Genomic DNA, 10,943 nt, shown 5'->3' with positions numbered 1-10,943 from the left:
TTGATTGCGAGGATGGAGGCCTTTTTCATTGAAGTAAAGCAAAAGTTAGTGAAGAAAGTGTATAGTGAAAAGAAGTCAACAAGGGGAATGTCCTCTGTGAGAAGAACGTTGGCGTGGCCAAATGGACTGTGTGCAACCCGCTATTTAGGTTTGATACAATTTTCAAACTTTTATTTATTTTCGTATTTATTATAATTTGTTTTATCATTATTATTATTATTGTGTATCATTATTATTAGTTTAGACCTATTTAAGAATCTAAACCAGTTCTTTAAATATGCTAAGAGTGTTTTGTTTCATTTTGTTGAGAGATTTTTGTTGGCTAAATTAAATATTTTTAATTTTATGCTCCGTTTTTAGTTTAAGATAGTAGGCCTGTTGTAAAATAAAGTCTATTGCTGTCATTTGTTGGGTAGGCCTACGGTAGGAACTCGCCTTTGTTGGGTAGGCCTACGGTAGGAACTCGCCTTTGTTGGCAATTGCTACAATACCAGCCTGTTCAAAACTTTAAAACTTTCGTGAACGTTTAAACCTGTTCAGTTTAAATATGAGTTTTGTTTTATTCCGTTGAGCCATTTTCTATGGTCAAATGAAGTTCCAACTATAATGTTATGTTTGCCGCAATATAATGGAATTACCGGTAGGCCTATAAATAATGACTTGACTGACTTTTGGTATTACTCTAATAAAGTTAAGAAACTTTTGGGAAGGTTTGGTGTGGTGTAGCAATTATTAGGTTTCGCTACAGCAGGCCTGTGAAGGCAGTGCACACTGGCACTCCAACTCCCTCTGACAATTGAGGAAGAATGTTTCAGGCCTACCAGAGTTACTCCTTTAATCTACCAGAGTTACTCCTTTAATCTACCAGAATTACTCCTTTAATCTAACAATATAATGCTGATCTTTATTAAAAACATTCGGATAGAAAATTCACGAATTAGCCCCCTTCTGTACGCCTATCTGTATAATAGGAACATGGCGCCGGCATTTCTCTATATTTCTCTCGGTCTCTAAGGATAGGCCTAAGCATTATATTTATAAAATATATAAATATACTGTAGAGTGGAGATGCCTAAGCATTATATTTATAAAATATATAAATATACTGTAGAGTAGAGAGGCCTAAGCATTATATTTATAAAATATATAAATATACTGTAGAGTAGAGCCGCCTAAGCATTATATTTATAAAATATATAAATATACTGTAGAGTGGAGATGCCTAAGCATTATATTTATAAAATATATAAATATACTGTAGAGTAGAGAGGCCGAAGCATTATATTTATAAAATATATAAATATACTGTAGAGTGGAGATGCCATAGCCTATCTGCATGTAGTACCCTGATGCATTTAGTGCTCAAATCTGAATTATTGCTTTAGAAAGGAAAAAAACAATAAACCACCAGTCTATAAACCTTTGAATATGCTACACATTGAAACACAACAAATCATTTTTAGTAATTTGTTATAGGCAATTTTTAAAGACCAATATCACTAGTTTATTGATGGCACTGGCAGTGCCCAGTCTGAGGTTTCTTTCTATATTTCTATCTGAACAGGTCCTCGGGTCAATTGTCCCCAGCTACATTCGGAACGGGTGTCCGTTTAAAAAATATATATTATGCATATCGGGTCGTGGGGGAAAGCCACAAATCCTTTTCAGAACGGGTCCAGGTTTTTGGAACCGTGAAGACCTCTAACCTGTAGTATGATGCAGCCTCTGGCCTGTGAGTGACCATGGGGCTGGGAGACATGACTCAGGGCCAGTCTGGGGCCCCTTCCCATTTCCATCACTCAACCACAGGGGTCAGGAGACAGAGACATGAGGAGAGATGCCTGGCTGGAGGAGAGACGCCATCTCTCTCACTGGCCGAGGAGAAAAAAGGAGGGCACCTCTTGACTCCCAAGACCATTGGGCATCTATCCAACACGACATTCACTCACCCTTTATAAGGTCTATCTGAAAGTACAGACACCATACCGTATCTATATCACAGAGCAAATAGCAGTGCAGTGTAATAGTAAGATAAGTCCAGATCTTAACTGCAGGCAAATGATCAAAAATAAGACAGGAAAACAAGAAGGGCTCCACTAATATTTACAAGTCTCTTAAACCAAAAACATACAACAATTATTATCTGGTCTCACAATAAGTCACATGACATTCTGGAGCCCGAGTCGTTACCTCTAGAAGAGAGCAGATATGAGAGCTACAGCTCCTTGAAGGTCAATCCAATTCACGTGACATGTCCCGCTGAGCTGTACATTCATGGTAACATGGTGGTGTTTATGTGGACCAATAGCCTGGTCCCTGGACACATGTCTATAGTCCATATATGGTGTTTTTTTGTAGAGGAATGAGGAGGAGGGTGGCTGGTGATACGGCGCACGTGAAAGAGGGTGGGTACAAAACGAGCAGCGCTGACTGGGTATGAGAGTCAGGCAGGCTAGACTATATCATCCTATGTCTCTCAACCATACACAGTAGCCTATATCATGTTTGTTCCTTTCCTATTTATACACATTGTCTCTCTCTGGTTTTATGTCATTCTCCATGACATAATCCCCTTCACTTCCACTCCTTATCTCCTTTTTCTCTCCATCGTCTCCTTAGCCTTTCCCGCCATTGTTCGTCTCCGTCTCACACACACTGTTCCTCTCTCATTTATTCTCCTATATTTTGCCTCTTCCCTGTAATTTTCTATTCACTCTATTTAACTCTGCCTGTCTATCTAATTCTACACCTAAAATGATGGCTACGCTCACTCTCTGCCTCTCTATCTCTCTACACTCTGAGGTGACACTGGTGCTGTGCACTTGTATTGTGCCTCTCAGCCAACCCTCTCACAGTCGCTATCTGTGACGTCAATGTGTCACAGTCCCGATGGCCGCTGTCACATACAGCTAGAGATAACTACAGTATCAGCAGCCAATGGAGTGATTGGGGGGATGAGGTCTGGACAGAATTACTGGATAAATAGAAAGGAAAATTATTATTTAGGAAAAAGGAAAATCATTATTTAGGAAAAAGGAAACACACTGACTGACTAACAACTGATAGTGTAAGGGAAAGGAGAGTGCACACTATATTATGAGCAGGACAAGGTTAGCTATCTACTGTAGCTACATGTCTTCCCTGAGAACTACACATGGGCCTGAATAGACAGACTACACTGACTGACAGCAACCACTTCTCATTGCAAACACGTTCTACAGGGAGAAATAGCGGAATGATTTGATAATAGCAAATCTGTCATGATGTTTACATGCTTCTTAATATTTCCTATATGCGTTCTGATGTAGCCTATCATAACATAAACCAAAACAATATAGCTGATATCCTGAACAGTGGTCTCTCTGTAGATTTTCATTAAAGTCAATGACTCTGGCAGCATTGTTAAGACTGATCACATTCAGCCCACATCTTCCATGTTAATGGTTTAAATTACAGCTGAAGAGCGTGCTGATTTGCTCTGCCGCGCTCCAGGGCCATATGTCCCTCCTCACAGGGATACAAATTATGTCCTGCTGCTGCCACAATTGTAGACAGACCTCTTTAAGGTCCTAGAGCAACTGGGACCCAGAAGAAATCCCCCCCACCCACCACCCCCACATCCCGAACCTTGGTTTCCAGAAACCTCAAATACAAAGGATCACCTCGTCATGGAAACAGTGTATCCTCCTTTGTCACAAGACCGCAGGCCCTACCGATCTCACTTAACTAGTCTAACTACCATAGAACCACTGCATGCAGTCCTGAACCAACATTATTCCACATGACTGTAAAGTGAAAGTGAGTAGGTATTCTATAACAGCGATGGATGAAACCCTCCTCAGGTGGCTTTGAGAAGCTGGTATACTTTGGCTGAACAGGGTAGTAGAAGACTTTCCTTATGATGTTAACAGTGAAGGACAATTCACGTCTGGGTAATAGGATTTGGTGACTATCTCTCTGCAGAGGCAGCATGTCTGAGGCACCATGTCTGAGCCAGTAACCTGACGGAATCCAACAAATTGTACAGAGAGTAACAACATAACAAAAAGGGCTCCAGTCATTAAGGAGAATCAGTGGAGGCAGAACACAAGGCGGCTGTGCTTGGATGACTGGAACATTAGACAGGCCCTGTGGATTTGGACGATTTAAAGGCTTATGCAATCTCAAAGCAAAGTCAATTAAATGCCCAAGTGTTCCGTCCTGCCCGCTGCTATCTTTTTAATGAGAAATGTGAAATCCCTTCAAAAGACCTTGCCAGAGGATACTACAACACAACATGCTTTTGGGTTTGTGTGAGTGGATGAGTGCGAAGAGGGGTGACTTCATAATCTCGACACTGACTGAACTGTGGGACCAACAGCCTACAATTTAACCGGTGGGCCTGTGGTTACAGGAGCATGATTGCATGGGTGTACAATATTTTGGTTTTAAAATAAAAAAAAACATTATTTATTATTCTACCCCTTTTTCTCCCCAATTTTGTGGTATCCAATTGGTAGTTACAGTCATGTTCCATCGCTGCAACTCCCGCTCGAGAGAAGCGAAGGTAGAGAGCACAGACAAGCTGCACTGCTTCTTGACACAACGCCCACTTAACCCAGAAGCACCAATGTGTCAGAGGAAGCACCGTACACCTGGCGACCGTGTCAGCGTGCATTGCGCCCAGCCCGCCACAGCAGTCGTTGGTGCGCAATGGGAAAGGAACTTCCCTGCCGGCCAAACCCTCCCCTAACCCAGACGACACTGGGCCAATTGTGGGCCGCCCCATGGGTCTCCCGGTCACAGCCTGCTGTGACAGAGCCTGGACTCGAACCAGGATCTCTAGTGGCACAGCCTTTAGGCCTTAGACCACTGTCCCACTGTACCACTCAGGAGATCTTTTGGGTTCTGTTTTAACAGAAATTAGGACACACTCAAATAATGAATCTTTTTCTCTTCAGGCAAAAAAAAGCACTCTTTGCCTAAGTCGCTATCTTCTGAGGGTTGTTCAGTCTGTGAGCTGCAGAATGAGACCATGAGAGGCCTGTAGGATTGAGAGCTATTGGCAGGAGCTTCATGGACCCAGCCAAGGAGTCGAACAGGCTGATGATAAGAGACACTAGGGGTGTAAGCGTCTGAGAGCAATAAGATCCAGTACAATAACCATATTCATGGTATAGAAATGCAAATAGATTATTTGAATTGCAGATGCCTTTGTGAAGTTACGATATACACTGCTCAAAAAAATAAAGGGATCACTAAAATAACACATCCTAGATCTGAATGAATGAAATATTCTTATTAAATACTTTTTTCTTTACATAGTTGAATGTGCTGACAACAAAATCACACAAAAATTATCAATGGAAATCAAATTTATCAACCCATGGAGGTCTGGATTTGGAGTCACACTCAAAATTAAAGTGGAAAACCACACTACAAGCTGATCCAACTTTGATGTAATGTCCTTAAAACAAGTCAAAATGAGGCTCAGTAGTGTGTGTGACCTCCACGTGTCTGTATAAAGCACTAAATCAACTGTAAATTTTGGTGTTCCTCAAGGTTCCGTTTTAGGACCACTATTGTTTTCGCTATATATTTTACCTCTTGGGGATGTCATTCGAAAACATAATGTTAACTTTCACTGCTATGCGGATGACACACAGCTGTACATTTCAATGAAACATGGTGAAGCCCCAAAATTGCCCTCGCTAGAAGCATGTGTTTCAGACATAAGGAAGTGGATGGCTGCAAACTTTCGACTTTTAAACTCGGACAAAACACTGGGAAACTCTTTCCACTGGGATTCTCTGCCTCTAACCCTATTACAGGGGCTGAGTCACTGGCTTACAAGGGTTCTTTCATACCGTCCCTAGGAGGGGTGCGTCACTTGAGTGGGTTGAGTCACTGATGTGATCTTCCTGTCTGGGTTGGCGCCCCCCCCTTGGGTTGTGCCGTGGCGGAGATCTTTGTGGGCTATACTCAGCCTTGTCTCAGGATGGTAAGTTGGTGGTTGAAGATATCCCTCTAGTGGTGTGGGGGCTGTGCTTTGGCAAAGTGGGTGGGGTTATATCCTTCCTGTTTGGCCCTGTCCGGGGGTGTCATCGGATGGGGCCACAGTGTCTCCTGACCCCTCCTGTCTCAGCCTCCAGTATTTATGCTGCAGTAGTTTATGTGTCAGGGGGCTAGGGTCAGTTTGGTATATCTGGAGTACTTCTTCTGTCCTATCCGGTGTCCTGTGTGAATTTAAGTATGCTCTCTCTAATTCTCTCTTTCTCTCTTTCTTTCTCTCTCTCAGAGGACCTGAGCCCTAGGACCATGCCTCAGGACTACCTGACATGATGACTCCTTGCTGTCCCCAGTCCACCTGGCCGTGCTGCTGCTCCAGTTTCAACTGTTCTGCCTGTGATTATTATTATTTGACCATGCTGGTCATTTATGAACATTTGAACATCTTGGCCATGTTCTGTTATAATCTCCACCCGGCACAGCATGAAGAGGACTGGCCACCCCACATAGCCTGGTTCCTCTCTAGGTTTCTTCCTAGGTTTTGGCCTATCTAGGGAGTTTTTCCTAGCCACCGTGCTTCTACACCTGCATTGCTTGCTGTTTGGGATTTTAGGCTGGGTTTCTGTACAGCACTTTGAGATATCAGCTGATGTACGAAGGGCTATATAAATACATTTGATTTGATTTGATTTGTATCACCTCCCTTCAACGCCTGGGCATGCTCCCGATGAGGTGGCGGATGGTCTCCTGAGGGATCTCCTCCCAAACCTGGACTAAAGCATCCGCCAACTCCTGGACAGTCTGTGGTGCAACGTGGCGTTGGTGGATGGAGCGAGACATGATGTCCCAGATGTGCTCAATTGGATTCAGGTCTGGGGAACGGGCGGGCCAGTCCATAGCATCAATGCCTTCCTCTTGCAGGAACTGCTGACACACTCCAGCCACATGAGGTCTAGCATTGTCTTGCATTAGGAGGAACCCAGGGCCAACCGCACCAGCATATGGTCTCACAAGGGGTCTGAGGATCTCATCTGGGTACCTAATGGCAGTCAGGCTACCTCTGGCGAGCACATGGAGGGCTGTGCGGCCCCCCAAAGAAATGCCACCCCACACCATGACTGACCCACCGCCAAACCGGTCATGCTGGAGGATGTTGCAGGCAGCAGAACGTTCTCCACGGCGTCTCCAGACTGTCACGTCTGTCACATGTGCTCAGTGTGAACCTGCTTTAATCTGTGAAGAGCACAGGGCGCCAGTGGCGAATTTGCCAATCTTGGTGTTCTCTGGCAAATGCCAAACGTTCTGCACGGTGTTGGGCTGTAAGCACAACCCCCACCTGTGAACGCCGGGCTCTCATACCACCCTCACGGAGTCTGTTTCTGACCGTTTGTGCAGACACATGCACATTTGTGGCCTGCTGGAGGTCATTTTGCAGGGCTCTGGCAGTGCTCCTCCTGCTCATTCCTTGCACAAAGGCGGAGGTAGCGGTCCTGCTGCTGGGTTGTTGCCCTCCTACGGCCTCCTCCACGTCTCCTGATGTACTGGCCTGTCTCCTGGTAGCGCCTCCATGCTCTGGACACTACACTGACAGGCACAGCAAACCTTCTTGCCACAGCTCGCATTGATGTGCCATCCTGGATGAGCTGCACTACCTGAGCCACTTGTGTGGGTTGTAGACTCCGTCTCATGCTACCACTAGAGTGAAAGCACCGCCAGCATTCAAAAGTGACCAAAACATCAGCCAGGAAGCATAGGAACTGAGAAGTGGTCTGTGGTCACCACCTGCAGAACCACTCCTTTATTGGGGGTGTCTTGCTAATTGCCTATAATTTCCACCTGTTGTCTATTCCATTTGCACAACAGCATGTGAAATTTATTGTCAATCAGTGTTGCTTCCTAAGTGGACAGTTTGATTTCACAGAAGTGTGATTGACTTGGAGTTACATTGTGGTGTTTAAGTGTTCCCTTAATTTTTTGAGCAGTGTATATATATAAAAAAGATGCTCTTATAACAACACAATGACATATACATGGGTTATTATCACTTCAAAATATAGTGAATGTATCCATTTTTTAGCATCAAAACTAACCTTATGTCTGCAGGAAACCACATCAATCTGTTGTCAATACTTATTTTTGTATCCATCTAATGTGAAACATTTCTGTGAGTTCACCAGTTTATCATGCCAGAGGGCATAGGCCAAACTAATAGAATTGCAATAACCAGGGTTTGCAATGTGTTTTTCTGCCAGAGAGGAAAAATGTCCAACTAAAATCTACAGCAAGTTATAGTTGAAATTACCAAATAGACCAAACTGAATGAAAAAAAGCCATTCTGAGACGAGATCCTATCTTCAGTCTTATGGGCTTTAGCATATCACAGATATCTTGGCAAGTTAACTTGTGTATACAACATCCATTGGTACTAATGTTTTAAATTAAGTGACTGACTGAAGAGATGTAAATGTGTAAATGGATTTATTCAGGAATCCAATCAACCAATGACTGAATGAAGCCAGTCGCTTGTGTGGCCTAATTCTGCTCCTATTTCAAGGCCATTCTGAGAGAAAAAATTTTGGTTTCATTTGGTGTCTCAGTCTCAGATCTTATCTCAGAGCATGTGTGTGTGTGTGTGTGTGTGTGTGTGTGTGTTAAAGAGATAATGATAGAGAGAGGGCATCTGTGTGTCTTCATCAGTGAATGTGTGTGACAACATGATCGTAAATAATGACCAGAATATGGGTTTAGTGCCTATTTCAATCAAAAGAGTTACGCCATGTTAATTAGTACAAATGTGTACAAACACTGATGCATGGTGGAACACCAGTCTAGTTGCACAAATCCCACCCCACATAACAATGCCCTAGGAGGTTTTCATTATGATACAATCACCCTGCAAACTACTTACTGACTTCTCATCTACCCACATGTGTTCAGTGGTTATATTCCTATATCTGAACCCCAACCTCTCTCTTCCCTTCCTGAAACTGTAACTCAATCAGAGCAAAATGTAACATGATAGAGAAGCAGAGTATGGATGGATGCCATGCTTTCGTACAGTGGCATATGGGTAAATACAATGGGAGCACTATAATACATACAATTCATATTAGCATAACATGATTTGTACCAACAACCCATGGTGCTTTGCACTGCTTTTCTGAGTAAGACAACTCAAACTGATAATCAGCTGATGTAAGAAGGGCTTTATAAATACATTTGATTTGATAATGTAAACAAGAACACTGACAGGGTTTGTTCAGATTGCATGTCACCACCAAGTGGGCAAGCTTTTGTTTTGACTGCTTGTTGTGATCATGTTTATTCAATGTAATAACTCTGTGACAATCAAAGGACACCAGATTAAATACATAAAATCATCAGAAATTATGATCAGGATTCGATTCAGTGTTGCGCTCAGGTCGCCTACATTGGCAGCGTCATGCAACGACATGTCTTTACAATAAGTACAGTAGTTAATATGTTATTACATAACTACATCACCTGTTCAGTAAAGATTAGAGATGAAATGTTGTCAGACGCCGAATGAAGACTTGGTTAGTTGAGTATAGTCTGATGCTTGTTCAGCGCATACCTCTCCCGAGGATGAATAGTTCTGGGCTATTATTGTGTTTAAGGCTTGTCAGAGGGTGAGGTTTAAATAGCTTTTCCCTGTTACGATACTTTTATAATATCAGACCTGCCTGTTCTTCAAATATAACTATCGACATCCAAGCGCGTTCCACACTGGCGATGTCAGAGTGGAGGACAGGTACGCTGCCAAGTGAGGTGCTTCGATTTTTCAGGCTCACCGGAGGAAGATACATTTCATAAACAAACGAGGCGTACATTCATATTCACCCGTTGCGCTTGTTAGCTTCTGAATGATAAAACAACCTTTTCACGGAATGCAAATACTGCTTCGATTAAACCGACGTGCCTTGGACTGTTTGGTAGCCTATGCCCTTCAAATTGTGAACACTCATACGGCCGGTTCTGTACGCGAACGTGCACTCTATGAATACACAACGTTCTTTTGATGATGAGTAGTTACGCCTCGATCACACTGTCAGTGTCAGCGAGCAGACAGCCTACAGTAGACTATATATATTGGAGCTTTACCGCCGCACAGTGGTTAGATTTGTGGACTGGCCATTTACAGAAATGGAACTGGGAAGGTTGCTCAATGTCGCGCAATTTGGCGAGGTGGAACGTGCATCTTTGCGCGGCTTTCCAATCTTTCATGAACATTAACAGTAGAATAAATGTGCCTCAATACTTCTTATTGACCATTTATTACAATCAGTCCTATCCGTGCCATGGGTGCCCTAGCTATGCTGTACCCTCACAGGCGCCTGTATAGGCTACCTACCTAATGGGAAGCAGTGTTTCATCGTGCGGTGCCGCCCCCTAGTGTACATGGGCCGTAGTAAGCTATAGGCGCCCAATACACCTGCATCCCTTACCGACTCCAGGGGAGCGCGCCCCTCCACATTTAAACGTTATATTGTTACTTCAGTAGTCATCCTAGGTTTTTACTGTCTGATGTGGCCTATTATTTATCAATGGTCCACTACTTGTGTTTCTAAGGGTTTCTCAGTTAGGCTACCAGAGGCAGTATCCTAGTCACATTCATTAAAAGGTTTACCCACTATCTGTATGTATGAGCACTGTGTATTTCCTCTGACAAATAGCTATTAAGCACTGAGCTAAAATGACACAAAATAAACTCTAGGTTTAAGATAAACCTTTATAAAACAGAATTCTAACATCAGTGTCACCATTAATGAAATTATCACTCTTAATGAGCTATACTGAACAAAAATATAAATGCAACATGTAACAATTTAAAAGATTTTACTCAGTTATGGTTCATATATGAGATCAGTCAATTGAAATAAATAAATTAGGCCCTAATATTTGGATTTCACATGGCTGGAATACAGATATGCATC

The 10,943-nt window shown here is 43.0% G+C and overlaps 1 protein-coding gene across 1 annotated transcript in view; it reads right to left on the bottom strand.

Annotated features, from left to right (window-relative positions):
• The window catches only part of LOC139389969 (inositol polyphosphate 5-phosphatase K-like), a 29,150-nt gene extending 19,147 nt beyond the window's left edge, over positions 1-10,003 (bottom strand). Inside the window, exon 1 of the mRNA XM_071137022.1 lies at positions 9,493-10,003. The gene's annotated coding sequence lies outside the window, so the exon portion shown is untranslated. The remainder of the gene's footprint in view (positions 1-9,492) is intronic.
• Between the last annotated feature and the right edge of the window lie 940 nt (positions 10,004-10,943).

Source organism: Oncorhynchus clarkii, chromosome 30, assembly GCF_045791955.1.
Source record: "Oncorhynchus clarkii lewisi isolate Uvic-CL-2024 chromosome 30, UVic_Ocla_1.0, whole genome shotgun sequence".
Classification (NCBI taxonomy): domain Eukaryota; kingdom Metazoa; phylum Chordata; class Actinopteri; order Salmoniformes; family Salmonidae; genus Oncorhynchus; species Oncorhynchus clarkii.
Note: the sequence above shows the minus strand (reverse complement) of the source record. Positions and strands in the feature narration are given on the sequence as shown.